Source organism: Scyliorhinus canicula, chromosome 7 (assembly GCF_902713615.1).
Source record: "Scyliorhinus canicula chromosome 7, sScyCan1.1, whole genome shotgun sequence".
NCBI classification, from domain to species: domain Eukaryota; kingdom Metazoa; phylum Chordata; class Chondrichthyes; order Carcharhiniformes; family Scyliorhinidae; genus Scyliorhinus; species Scyliorhinus canicula.
In genome coordinates this window covers 29,354,242-29,368,855 of record NC_052152.1, presented here as the reverse complement: position 1 = coordinate 29,368,855, position 14,614 = coordinate 29,354,242, and the positions used below count along the sequence as shown (strand labels likewise).

Here is a 14,614-nt window from a genome sequence, read left to right as displayed (position 1 = left end):
TTGACCTGGGCTTACAGAATTAACACGTCTGGTGCAGTTCCATTTCTGGATATTCAGAGCGGGGGATTCAGCAATGTTAATGGCATTGAATGTTAAGAGGAGATTGTTAGATTCTCTCTTGTTAGAGATGGTTATTGCCTGGCACTTTTGTGGCACAACTGTTACTTGCCACTTATTAGCCCAAGCCTGAATGTTGTCCCGATCTTGCTGCATGTGGACAAGCATTGTTTCAGTATCTGAGGAGATGAGAATGATGCTGGACATGGTGTAATCATCTGTGAACACCCCCACTTTGGATCTTATGAAGGAGGGAAGTTCCGTGATGAAGCAGCTGAAAATAGGACACTACCCTGCGAAACCTCTGCAGCAATGTCCTGGGACTGAGCTGATTGACCTCCAACAACAGTAACCATCTTCCTTTGTGCCAGATGTGACTCCAACCAGTGGAGTCAGTTTTGACTTCAGTTTTGCCAGGGCTCCTTGGTGCCACACTCGGTCAAATGCTGCCATGATGTCAAGGGCAGTCACTCTCGCCTCACCTCTCAAGTTCAGCTCTTTTGCCCATGTTTGAACCAAGGAAAGGAGCTGAGTGGCTCCGGTGGAATCCAAATCGAGCGTCAGTGAACCCGTTGTTGCTGTGTAGTAGCAATGAGTAAATGAGTAGGGAAGTTCTTCCAGTGTCCTGTCTAACATTTGTACTTCGATCAGATACATATTAACTGCTTGTCTACCCCATTGTGAACTTTTATGTTTACGACTTGGCTGATACATTATCCTCATAAGAATGGGGAGTGCACTTCAATGGTTATTGACTCTGAAACAATATGGTACATTTTAAAGATGCGGAACAAATATGTTTTATTTTATTAAGATACCATTATAACATTTTCAAAGAAGAGCAAATCATCTCAGATGTCTATAAACAAGGATTACATAAAATTTTACAGCACATGAACAAATCGTTAAGCCCAACAGAATGTATCCATAACAGCGGTTATGCTCCACCTTAGTCTCCTGCTATACTTCAACTCTCCATATTCAACTCACCCCATCAACATATATTTTATTCATTTCTCCATCATGTATGCATCCAGCTGGGGCAGCACGGTGGCCTAGTGGTTAGCACAACCGCCTCATGGCGCTGAGGTCCCAGGTTCAATCCCGGCTCTGGGTCACTGTCTGTGTGGAGTTTGCACATTCTCCCCGTGTCTGCGTGGGTTTCACCCCCACAACCCAAAAATGTGCAGGATAGGTAGATTGGCCACGCTAAATTGCCCCTTAATTGGAAAAAATAATTGGGTAATCTAAATTTATTTTTAAAAAATGTATGCATCCAGCATCACCAACAATTAATGTAATGCCTTTAATGTCATAAAATGTCCAAAGAGGTTTCACAGAAGTATTATAACACAAAGTACAAAACTGAGCCACACAAGACAATATTAGGTCAGATGACCAAAAGCTTGGTCAAAGAGGTAGACTTAAGGCTTGCCTTAACTGAGGGTAGAGAGACAGAAATGTGGGGAGGTACAAGAAGGGTATTCCAGAGCGTGGGCCCTCAGAAACTGAAGGAAGGCATGGCCACCAATGATGGAGCGATTAAAATTGGGGATGCACAAGAGGCTAGAATTAGACGAGTGTAGATATCTCGGAAGATTGTGAAGGAGATTACAGAAATAGAGGGGCGAGGACATGGAGTGATTTGAGAACAAGAATGAGGATTCTAAAATAAGGTGTTGCCTGACTGTGAACCAGTGTAGGTCAGTAAGCACAGGGTAGGGTAAGGGGACGTGAGCAGCAGAATTTTGGATGACCAAAAGTTTACAGAGAGTAGAATGTGGGAGACCAGCCAGGAGTTGGAATAGTCGAGTCTAGAGCCGACAAAGGTCTGAATGAGGGTTCGGCAGTAAATGGGCAAAGACATGGGTGAAGTCAGGCCATGTTATGGAGGTGGAAATCGATGTTCTGAGTGATGGCAGTTACGTCGGAAGTTCACCTTGGGGTTAAATGTGATCCCAAAGTTGCGATCAGGCTGGCTTAATCTCAGGCTGTTTCCATGGGAGACGTGAAGTCAGTAACTGGGAACAGAGATTAGAGCAGGGAGCAAAAGCAGCTCAGTCGATATTTAATTGGAAGAAATTTCTGATCATCCAATACTGGATATCAGTTAAACAGTTCAATAATTTCGCAGAAGTGAAGGAATTGAGAAAGGTTGAGCTGAGGTAGAGCTGGATGTCTTCAGCGTCAATGTATAAACTACTGCTGTGCTTTCAGATGATGTTGCTCAGGAACAGCATGAAGATGAGAAATAGGAGGGGGTAAAGATTACATCCTTGGGGGACACAGGAGGTAACAGTGCAGGAGCAAGAAGAGAAGCCACTGTGAGTGACTCTCTGCCTCAGATTGGATAGATAAGAATGGACAAGGTGAAATCAGTCTGCCCAGCTGGACAAAAGTAAAGAGCTGCTGGAGGAGGATGGTGTGGTCAACCATGTGAAAGGTCAAGAAGAACAAAGAGGGAAAGTTTACCTTAAGTCGCATAGGATGGCATTTGTGATTTTGACAAGAGCTGTTTGGTCCTGTGTCATGAGTGGAAATCAGATTGAACAGATTCCGACATGAAACCGGATTCTCCAGCCTCCCAGCTGTGTGTTGCTCGGCGACGCACCATTCGCTGGCGGAGGAATTCTCTGCTCCCGCTGCTACACCGCCCGGGGCCTGCTGCTGGCGAGGCCAGAGAATCCTGCCACCACCAACCAACGGCCAGAGAATTTCAGCCATTCTTTGTGAAGGACAGAATGGATTTGCAAGGCACCAACACATTCAGCAGTTTAGTGGGTACACGATCGAAGGAAAAGGAGGTGTATCTCATGGACAAGATGAGCTCAGAAAGGGCGTAAGGAAAGATAGGAGGAAAGCTGGAGGAAGATGTGAGTTCAAGACTAGGGCAGGGGAAACATTAGAGGAGCTTTGGCCCAATGGGCTAATGGAAGGCAGGAATATGACAGAGGCAGCTGATGCCTTGGACCTAAGCGAATAGAGATGACGGCCATGCCGGGGAAGCAGCCAAGTGGAAGAGAGGGGGTGGTGGCTTTATTTGCGATTAGGCCATCAAGGTGGAGGTGAGAGTGCAGTTGCGCAAATCAGTACCTGAGAAAGGTTGTGGTAAACGGGGGGCCCAAAGCTAGGCAGCTAGGATTTTGAAAGTCCTCTTGAATACTTCTATGATGATCACCTTGGTCACTCTATGTGGTAGTGAGTTCCTCATTCTCAACACGTCCATGATGAGTGACAGGACCTGGGGATGGGTTGGAAATAAGAAACAGAAGAGAAGTCAACACTGCCACCAATCCGTAAGCTACAATTCAGATCTATTGCAGCTGTCGCTGCGTTCAATGGTGTTAATCCCTCCTGTACATGGTTTGAGTTTCATTTGACAGTTGACTTTCACTGCCCCATATATACCTGTGCACGAATACATTGACGTTACCACCTTGTGATCTGAAGTAGATATTTGTGGGTTTCACATGTACACTTCACCAATCTTTCTAAAGATAGAAAGAAAGAACTTTAATGATATGGTGCCTTTCATGACCTCTGAAAGTCCCACAGAGGCACAACGGCACAGTGGTTAGCACTCCAAGCCTCACAGCGCCAGGGACCCGGGTTCGATTCCGACCTTGGGCGACTGTCTGTGTGGAGTTTGCACATTCTCCCAGTACATGCGTGGGTTCCACCAGATGCTCCGGTTTCCTCCCACCGTCCAAAGAAGTGCAAGATAGGTGGATTGGCCAAGATAAATTGCCCCTTAGTGTCCAGGGATGTGCAGGTTAAGTGAGGTTATGGGTTGTGGGGGTGTGACGGGGCAGGGAGTGGGTCTAGATGGGGTGCTTGATGCAGACTTGATGGGCCGAAAAGCTTTCTTCTGCAGTAAGGGGTTCTAAATTCTGTAAAAAAAATTGTATGATAACAGTTTACAACCAATGAAATACTTTGGAAATGCAGTCACTGTTGTAATGTAGGCAATGTGGCAGCTGAGTTACACAAAGTGAGATGCCAGAAACAATGTGATACAACGAGACAATCTGGACTAAACAAATACTTACTGGGATGAGACGTGTCACCCACTCTTTAATCTCTTCATATAATCCACATTTGAGAATTCAAAGTCATCCCCCACTAATCAAATGGAATTAGCAGTTAATTTAAAGTAAACTCTTGAATTAAAATGACACCAGAGGAGTTTTTGGTGCAATTTGAAACCAGGAATATGAAATAACTTTAAATAATGTGCATATACCCGCCCTTTGTCAATCAAGTTCTTGCCTTTCTGTTATTCTCTGCATAATGTAGAAGTTTTGGGTGGGAATTTGTGGATTTAGTCCCTATTGGAACGGTGGGACTATATTCAGGTCAGCGTGTTGAGTTCCTAATTGGCAGGCTGTGTCTGGTTCTTTCCCAGAGCCACAGCATTATCTTCCCAAATCCAGGGGCGCGATTCTCCGAGGCTGCGGCGGTTGGGAGAATTGCCGGCCGCGCCATTTTTCCGCGCAACGCTGGTCCGACGCCCTCCCTCCATTCTCCCAACCAGCGAGAACGGCCCCGTCGGGTTCTGCGCCGCGCCAGCCGGAGAATCGCCCAAGACACGCAAAACGGCGATTCTCCAGTACCCCGGCTATTCACCGGCCCAGATGGGCTGAACACCCCGTTGCTGTTCACACCTGCTAAATAAAATGGTCAGCCGGTCGTGCTGGCTGACGATGAGCAGCGAGGAGGTGAGCAGCCCCTGTCCCAGAGTTTCTGCAGACTAGGGAGAGCTTCCCCAAGTACGCTGCCGCCAATCGGGGGGGGGGGATGGAGTGGAGGGGATAAGGGGAGGGAGTGGAGGAGATGAGGGGAGGGGGTTGAGGGGAGGGGGCGGTGAGGGAAGGGGGTGAGGGGAGGGGGAGGGGCGAGGGGAGGGGGTGAGGGGAGGGGAGTAGGGAGGGGGAGAGGGGGGTGAGGGGAGGGGGGAAGGGGACGGGTTGTAGGTTGTGAGCTGTCTTATCCTGAGGTGGGGGGGGGTTGGATAAAGCATCACAATTAGGCGTTTATCATCAGGGCGTGCAGATATAGGCTACATTAATGCTGGGAGGGGGGACAGTTGGAGCCACACCATGGCATCTCTCCAGGGGGTCGCGCTGCTCATGTGGATTGTGTACAGCGTTGTTCCCCCTGAGGCCCCCCCCCATGTCTGGCCCGGGGGGGGGGGTTAGGTGTGACCCGGGGGCACCCTCGTGGCACTTACCCTGGCAATCCTCGTGAGGTCATGGAGCTTCTTCCTACACTGCTCACCGGACCGGGGTGTGTGCCCCACAGCATCGACAGCAGTGCCAACCTCACGCCAGCCGCGCCTCATGGTGCCTGACGATTGGCGATGCCCACGTCTTGGGCAGAGGATGGCCCTGCGTTGCTCCACCTCATTAAGCAGGGTGTCCAGGTCCGTGTCGTGGAACCTTGGTGCGGCTCGTCGGGGCTCAGCCATCTTGTCCTCCTGGGCCCTGTGCACGGATCATGCACTTTATGATGGTGCGCGGCGTCAGTCGGGCGTCCTGGGATTATGACGCTGCTTTCGCGCAATGCCCCCCCCCCCCCCCCCCCCCCAAGTTCCTCGCGGCCTCGCTGCTGGCCCATTTTCGGGCTCTGAATCGGTCGCGATCGGGGCCGTTTGGCGCTGTCGTAAAACTCGATGGCGTTCACAACGACGCGGGGACTCTGCCGAGATATCGGAGTATCCCTCCCCTGGTTACCGGACCAATCGGGGATGACGTGTCCGTTCTTTCAAAGGAATGATTTCTAATTTGATGCGTCTATAGCCTGGGTTACAAGGGATCACTAACACTTGGATTTCAGAGATCGCAGCAGCCCTGGAATGGAGAGGAGGTATGGCAAACCTGCTCTCTCACTCTGCCTTGGTGGTTCTGCTGTGAGATCTGAGGGGTTGCAGTGAGGTGAGCTCTCCCAAGAACAGGAAAAAGATGACAACCTCTCCAATCAAATAGCCAAGGAAGTCAACAGTGGAAACGTGGTCCCTTCAACCTGAGTAAAATGTTACAATTGGAACCAAGACCTCAGGGGAGGGCAAGAAAGGTGTTTAACCCTAGCCAAGCTGTACCAGTATTGCTACTACACTGGCAACTACCCAGAAAAGTGGACAATTGCCTAGGTAGGACCTACCACAGAAAGGATAAAAAATAATGTGGCCAATTACCGCACCACCAGTCTATTCTTGATCATTAGCAAAGTGATGGAAAGTGTCATTGACAGTGCTTTCAAGTTTACTCAGCAATAACTTACTGATACTGAGTTTGGGTTCCCCCAGCGCCACTCAGCTCCCGACCTCATTACAGCCTTTGTTCAAGCATGGACAAAAGAGCTGAACACCAGAGGTGAGGTGAGAGTGACTTCCCATGATATCATGGTCGCACTTGACCAAATATGGCACCAAGGAGCCCCAACAAAACTAGTGTAAATGGAAATAAGGTGGAAAACTCTCCACTGGTTGCAGTCATACCTAGCACAAAGGAAAATGGAGTTGTTGGAAGTTTATCATCTCAGTCCCAAGACATCACTACAGGAGTTCCTCAGGGTAGTGTCCTAGGCCCAACATCTTTAGCTGCTTCATAAATGACTTTCCTTCCATCGTCAGGTCAGAAGTGGAAATGTTCACTTATGATTGCACAATGTTCAGCTCTATTTGCGGCTCCTCAGATACTGAAGTAATCCGTGCCCATATTCAGCAAGACCTGGACAACATTCAGGCTTGGGCTGATAAGTAGCAAGTTACATTCACACCACACAAGTGCCAAGAAATGACCATCCCCAAAAAGAGAGTATTGAATTATCTCCCCTTGACATTTAATAGTCTTGCCGTCACTCAATCCCCCACTACCAACATACTGGGGATTAACATTGACCAGAAACTGAACTTGACTAGCCATATAAATACTGTGGCTGCAAGAGTAGGTCAGGGGCTGGGAATTCTACAGCAAGTAACGGCAGTGACAGAGAATCCTACTGTCCCGGCATCTTGTTGGGCTTGGTCCATATAAAAGGTTATATAGAGAGCGGGTGTCCTCCTCCTCCTCCATGTTGTGCCAAGTCCGTGAGGACATGACACAGGTGCCGCACTGTGTCCTTGTTGAGGTGGAGCGTCATGCAGCATGTGCAATCCATTATTTGTTCAAAGGCCCAGCAACGCATGTACACCATGGGCCATCTCGGGCCTCCCCCTCTGGGTCCCTCACTGGCCTGATGGGTGGCCGGGTCCTCAAGGTGTGGGGCAGGTCCCTGCACAAGTGCCGTTGCCTCGGTCCTTTGCAGACGCTGCTGCTGCAGCTGTCTCCAGCGCCTGGCCGCCCAGCCTACCAGCAGCAACACCAGGGCCTGTTTGCAGGGTCCAAAATATGGTCATTACCGCTCAATATCTGTAAGGAATTGGGAGAGGGAGTTAGACTGACAATCAGCGGTGGCTCCCTGCCCAGGACCCTCCATTCCTTCATTGATTCCCTCCCCCACACCCGGAACACCCTGTCCAAGCATTCCGGCCGCAGCAGGCCACCCTCAACGGACCCCAGACCTTGTACCCCTGACACCCGCACATCAGTTCATCCAGACCAGGCTCTGGTCCCCTCCTCGTTGCACTCACCCAGCCTTTGGCCATGGACATGTCCCCAGAGCTGTGTCCCATTCCCTGGATGTTCGGATATTGTCTCTTGCCACTGTGGTGTTCCCTCCCACAGTGTCCAAGCGCAGTGTCCAGGCATCATGGCCTGATTGGGATGCTAGGCAATGACTCCCACATGTTACATGGCCCGTCCACCCATGGGAACCCACTTGGGTTGTGTGAAGTGCTCACTTAACCACGATTACCACTTCCCTATTAGCAGTAGCCTTCAGCCGCACGGCTAGAGGCCTCAGCAGTCGGTGGGAGTTATGGATGGTTGGTGGGGCAGACGGACAGGTTGCCCCAGAAAGGTACACATGATCCAGGGGTTGGCATGGTGGAGCTGCATACGGATGCCCCACCCTCCCAGCAGCCCCTCCTCTCCTCCTCCCATGGTGGCCCACCCATGTTGAGGGTGCCCCCGCCCCCAGCCGAGGGTGCCCCACTTTGTGGCGAACACTGGAGTGGCAGGCCCAGTGCCCCCAGCTCCTTGCCTGTGAGAAAGATGGCGACTCACCTCCTTGTCTCCCCACAGAAGCCCTACCACCAGATTCACGTTTTAAAAAAGGAGTACTAATCGGTGCCAGCATGACCACTTACTGGGGAGGCCGCTGAATGATGGGAGGCCATTGGATATGGGGTGGCTCCTGTTAATTGTATGGAAATAAGGCTGAAGTGGTGATAATTAGTTCCTCGCCACGCTACGGCGGGTTCCCGATTTCGCTTACGGGAGTGGGCCGGTTGCGCGCAAACTGTTTGGCGCCTGGCACAGTTCGCGTTTTGGCCTCTCCCACTATTCACCGGCCTTGTTTCGTTCAAGAGAGAATGCAACAAGACCAGACAATTGAGCCTTCAGAGAGCTCGGTGAGGTTTAACCGGGCCTCATGTATATACTTGTTGTTTAAATAAATGTCTTTTACTTTTGCTCGTGGTGGACTCCCCGTGCCTTACTAATGGTAGAATGATGACTGAATCCCAACCCAACAGCACGTTTTTTAGGGGTATGGACTCCCTGCATGCACATGCATCACCTCCCTTTGCCTGGGAAAATTCCACTCTTTGCTGTGCTCAGTAAATAAACTACTCGGATTAAAATGTCTTCTGGAGAATTGACAGTTTTAATCTGAAGAACTTGATTTAAGAAGCATAGTGTGGTAGTCGGTATTAGAGCTATTACGGTACCTAGGTTGATGCTGTAAGATCATTGGTTTCGGAGGTACCCGCGACAGTAAGATCATTGGTAAAGCCTCCCTGCTGGTTCCGCCCAGTAAGGCGGAGTATAAGAGTCTGTGTCTCGCTAGCTGCTGCATTCTGTACCTGCGCTGCTGGGGGAAACATCTAGTCCAATAAAGCCTTCAACTGTACTCCAATCTCGCTTCGCGAGTTATTGATCGTGCATCAGTTTATTGGATTAGATTTTGAAGAATGGAGCTCCGCAACAAGCCGGAGTGTTTGAAACTTAGCCCCCACGTGGCAAACTCAGCGGCAACCTTCAAACACTGGCTGGCGTGCTTCAACGGGTACCACAGGATGGCTACAACTACACCCACGGAAGACCAGAAACTGCAAGTTCTCCACTCGAGGGTGAGCCCAGAGATCTACACGCTCATTGAGGATGCGGACGATTTCGAGGCCGCAATGGCCCTGTTGAAAGGACACTACATTTGCCCAGTAAAACAGGTTTACGCCCGACATCTGTAAGCGAAAAGGCGACAAATCCTGGGGGAATCACTAGATGAATTCTATCGTGCACCTCCGGTACTAGGTAGGAACTGTGACTGTCTGCGAGTTTCAGCCAGCGACCACACAGAACTTTTAATCCGGGACGCATTCGTTGCTGTCCTCCCAAATCCATCAGCGGCTGCTGGAGAAAGAGACACTAGGCCTCAAGGAGGCACGGGTCCTTGCTAGCTCTCTAGATGCGGCCTCCCGCAACGCCCGCGTGAACGTCCACGACCGTGCGGCAGCCCCATGGGCAGCGTGGAACCCACCCGCGGCCGACCCTGATGCATCCCCCATCCCCCCACAAGCTTGTGCTGCGTGGCTCCCAGGCAACCCCGGGGGGGGCCCGGCTGCTATTTTTGCAGGCAAGCCAAGCACCCACCGCAATGCAGCCCGGCCCGCTCCTCCATTTGCAAAGGCTGTGGCAAAAAGGGGCATTTTGTGGCGGTATGCCAGGCCTGGGCGGTCGCAGCTGTCTCCGGGGGCGAATCGGGGCCACCGCCACAACTCTCTCCGCAGGCCACGTGCAGCCCATGGGCGCTGCCATCCTGTTCCCCAGGGACCACGTGCGATGTGTGGGCGCCGCCATCTTGGCTGGAGTCTCAGGACCCCGATTCGGATGACCGCACACCGCCCGAGGAAAATCTTCAGCTTCTACCATGACTCGCCTCGGTGACCCTGGACCAGTCCATGCCCTGAACGCTCTCGACCGCGACGACGACCGTGCTCATCAACGGACACAAAACATCCTACCTGATCGACTCAGGGCCCCTCCCCTCCACCGACAGCAACACGTACTTCCTGAACGTGATTGACGAGCACTCCCGGTTCCTATTCGCCATCCCCTGCCCCGACATCCACCGTCATAAAAGCCCTCCACAGGGCTGTTCCGTTTCCCCGCCTACATACACAGCGTCCTCCTTCATGAACGACGAACTGCGTCAATTCCTGCTCAGCAAGGGCATTGCCTCGAGCAGGACGACCAGTTATAACCCCCGGGGAAACGGACAGGTAGAGAGGGAGAACAGAACGGTCTGGAAGACCCGATGCACTCCACTCCATCCAATCACTGCTGTGCTCCACGACCAACGAAACACTTCATGAACGTCTCCTTGTCTTCCCCAGAAGGTCCTCCTCTGGGACCTCACTCCCAACCTGGCTGGCAACTCCTGGACCCATCCTGCTCCGCAAACACGTGCGGGTGCACAAGTCGGACCCATTGGTCGAGAGGGTCCACCTCCTTCACGCTAACCCTCAGTATGCCTACGCCTCAGGATCCCCACCCACACCCCCATCACCAACCCCACCCTCCCTCCCACCGGCACACCCCACAGCTGCCCTCTTCACAGGTAGATCGGTTCTTTCACTGGTCCCACCCAGGACGGGGGGTGGTGGTGGTGGTGGGGGGGGGGGGGGGGGGGGGGGGGGGGGGGAAAGAAGGACGGGGGGGGGGGGCAGGGGTTAAACGGCTATCTGTCAGCGGCTGCTGGAGAAAGTGGGTAATCCACACTCAATTAATATCAGTGACTTTAGTTTCATGTGCATTCGTATGCCTCCAACCAAGGTTAGAATTGAGATTCAATTTGACCCCCCCCCTCCCCCCCCCCACCCCCCCCCCCCCTCACCAAACAGCTTGATAACACTCAATGTCCGATCTCATGTGTGAAAATGGTCACTGGCTGAGGAACAGAGGGGAGGCAGCACCCATGGGACTGGACATCAGTGCAAGGTAACATTTTCAGGACTGAAAAGGCACTGGTTTGGGAAGGGGGGGGGGGGGGGGGGGGGAGGTGAAATGTTTTCTAAATGATACTGGTTCTTCCATCAGCCTCCAGGGGTGGTACAGGTTTTTTAAAAAAATGAACAATTAGTGCAAATAAATCTGTTAAAAAGGGACTGAATATTTAGCCAAAAAAAATAAATCATGTGTCGATTCGCAATTTAATCGGAGAGAAAAGTTTGAATGATCGTTTAGTGATCAGAGCAGACTGAAAAGCCAATCTCTGGCCGTGGAAAATAGACAAATTATTTGTGATAATTGAGAGATCCCTGTTTTAAGATCCCTGACCTCAGGGCTGTTTTTGTTTTACACGCACATCAGTACCAACTAGAAAAAAACCCAGTTTGTTCTCATAACTTGGATGGGAGACACAAAGAGAAGCTAATCCTGCTAGTTATAAGTGTGCTAACGTTTGATTAATTTATCATTGAGAAGCTGAGACCTCATCTGATTTGACTGTTCCCCCCCCCCAGCAAGGAAGTCTTGTAACTTTTAGCAAGCTCCTAAAACAATGGTTAATTTACTAATTAAGTAATCATATCACGTCTCAGTACAGCAAATGAATTGACGACCCACATCGTCTAATGTTCAAACCTCACCCTCCTCCACATCGCCCCCCCCCCCTAAAATCCACTGGTAACCCCCCCCACCCATAACACCCCCCCCCCCCCCCCCCCCCCCCCCCCCACTATGCCCGCCACCGACCTCCCGAAGTCACAGAGTCGATCAGCTGTGCCTCTGCCAGACGTGGCACTCAAAGAGGCAAATGTAGCCCCATTCTCTCTTTTTCAGCTGCAATTCTCGGGCTGTTGCTGGAACGTATTTGCCACAATCAAACATCAGATGGTGATTCTTTTCCCACAGCTTGTGCGAGTGAAAACAGTGAAATTATACCCATGTTTTACTGGCCAATCCCCCAGTGTTAGATTGAAGCAACCCCACTGCAGCCCTCTTGTTCGCTGGGCCTTTGTTCCTGGCTTGCACTGTCTTTAGCACCGGACACCATTCAGTCGCCATTCAGTATTGTATGTCACTTCACATATGGTTCATCCGTTCCAAATGTGTGCATGTACCCAGAAAATGCAGCTTTTCATTTTGTATTCTCTATGTAACAGAAAAGATTAAGATGTAAGCTTAGTGAATGCAGCAGGAATTAGTTGGACAGATGAATAAGGGAAAAATGAATCTGAAATGATGGCGGATTTAGGATAATGATTGTGGGAGGGCGTAAGAACTTGGTGGTAGGTTGAGCTGTTTAATCCTGGATTGTGTATTTGGGCGGTGCAGACATGCTTCAAGGAAACTTCAGAAAAGTACAGTAAAATGGTCCACTTCACAGCAGTCTGTACGGCTCTGCTTTCATAGTCATCATGATGAACTTTCTTTCCAAATGCTTTATAAAATCTGCTGTCTAAGCAGTGTTTATATTTTGTTGGATTAAGACTTTGGGAGTACGAACAGTACAATTAACTCCTTAGGTGCTGGAATTACTCAGCAGATTTTTAAATCTCTCTCTCTCTCTCTGCCCCATACCGGCTTTCATTTTATGCATTGTTGAAGAGGCCAAGTCTTCATGAAATGGTGTCTGGCAAAGCTCTGCGCAAAAACCAGGAGCGACAAATCTTTGTTACGGTGGTGACACAGCATATGTCACAGCGGCACCGATCAAACATATTTCCCCATAGGTCGTTTGCTTCAAAACAATCTTCTCTCAGAGAGCCCCAGTTTCTTTTTCCAATGAGGGCAGATGAAAAACTTACAAATATGATGAGAAATATTGCATGGAATCAGGATAAAAGGGATAGGAACGACAAATTCCACAAACACTCCATGAGGTCGGGGAAGTGGAGGGGGAGGGGGGGCATGGTTTGGAAGTGTGACTATTGCGATCTTGTAGAGTTTTGGGTTTAAATGTCAGAATTCCTAAAAAGGATGCAGTTAGTTAGCTTGCGATACAGCCTAGTGGATCTGCCAAACCCAGCTGCTATCCAGTGACGCCTGGACAAGGGCATCGGTGATCACTGAACAAGAACAGGGGAGAGGCTCAACTGTGATGGTCGCCAGGGTCCGGTAACTGGCAAACATTCACTCCCAAGGTCACATGAAGGATGGCTCCGGGGAGAATTGTTGTAGAATTATGGGCGCACAAGGACATCTTACCGCAGCAACATGGTTGTTTTCAGGAAAGAAGGGAAGAAAAGGGAGACATGAAAAATAAAATTCTTTGTTGATTGTAAAGTACTTTGCTACAATATTCTAAGCTTGCGAAAGGTATCATGGAGTCATCGGGTTGATTTAATGGGAAACACACGTCCACTTAACTGCTAATGTTAGTACGATCATCATCCCAGCTAATTCAGAGAATCCATCTCAGAAAGCGATGATGTACCCGCTCCAGGGCCTTGAGGTGACGTCTGTACATAGTCCACATTCCTTAGCCATATGGAAGAGTTGGGACGATCACTACCTTGTACACGAGGATCTTGGTGTCAGCACGAATGTTGCGGTCGTTGAAGAGTCTCATCCTTAGACGTCCGAAGGCAGCACTCATGGATTGGATACGGTGTTGGATCTCCATGTCGATGTCAGCCTTAGTTGAAAGGTTGCTCGCCAGGTCGGGGAAATATTCCACGTGTAGGAGGGTTTCTCCATTGATCTTGATGGAGGGAGAATCCGGATCTTGCCCTGGGGCAGATTGGGAAAGGACTTGAGTCTTCTTGATGTTGAGGCCAATCCTTCAGTATGCTTCCCTGAAGGCATCAAGCATGGTTTGGAGATTCTCGTCTGAGAGAGCGGAGATGGCGTTATCATCCACATACTGAAGTTATATCAGTTGTATCAGTGTTGTTTTCTTCTTGGATTTCAACCGGTTGAGTTTGAAAGGTTTTCTGTCCATCCTGTGGACGATGTCCAGTCTACTGGGAAGCTTGTTCTTGTCAAGGTGAAGAATGGTAGCAATGAAGACCGAGAAAAGGATGGGAGCACTAACACATCCCTGCTTGATTCCAATCTGGACCTCTTAAGGTTTCTGTCATATTTTCATCAGTGAGGACCGTCGCTGACATCTTGCTGCTGAGGAGTCAGAGGATGTTAATGAATTTCTCTGGACAGCTGGACTTTGACAGGATCTTCCATAGCACTTCCCGATGGACTGAGCCGAAAGTCTTGGTCAGATCGATGAACGCCGTGTAGAGTGGTTGATGTTGCTCCTGACTTTTCTCTTGAAGCTATCGAGCAGTGAAAATCATGTCAGCTGTTCGATAGTTTGCTCGGAAGCCACACTAGCTTTCCGGAAGGATTTCTTCAGAGACTGGGAGAAGGTGGCTAGCCAGGATTCGGGCAATGATCTTCCCGGCGATGGAGAGTAGGGAGATTCCTCGGTACAGTCCGCTTTGTCTCCTTTCTTG

At 50.2% G+C, this 14,614-nt stretch overlaps 1 long non-coding RNA gene across 1 annotated transcript; it reads right to left on the bottom strand.

Moving 5' to 3' along the window:
* Nucleotides 1-1,223: 1,223 nt before the first annotated feature.
* On the bottom strand, nucleotides 1,224-12,065 carry LOC119968594. Its single transcript, XR_005461146.1, has 3 exons — nucleotides 11,913-12,065; nucleotides 3,151-3,298; nucleotides 1,224-1,277 (listed from the first exon to the last, which is right to left on the bottom strand). It is a non-coding gene; the product is annotated as an uncharacterized LOC119968594 (long non-coding RNA).
* Between the last annotated feature and the right edge of the window lie 2,549 nt (nucleotides 12,066-14,614).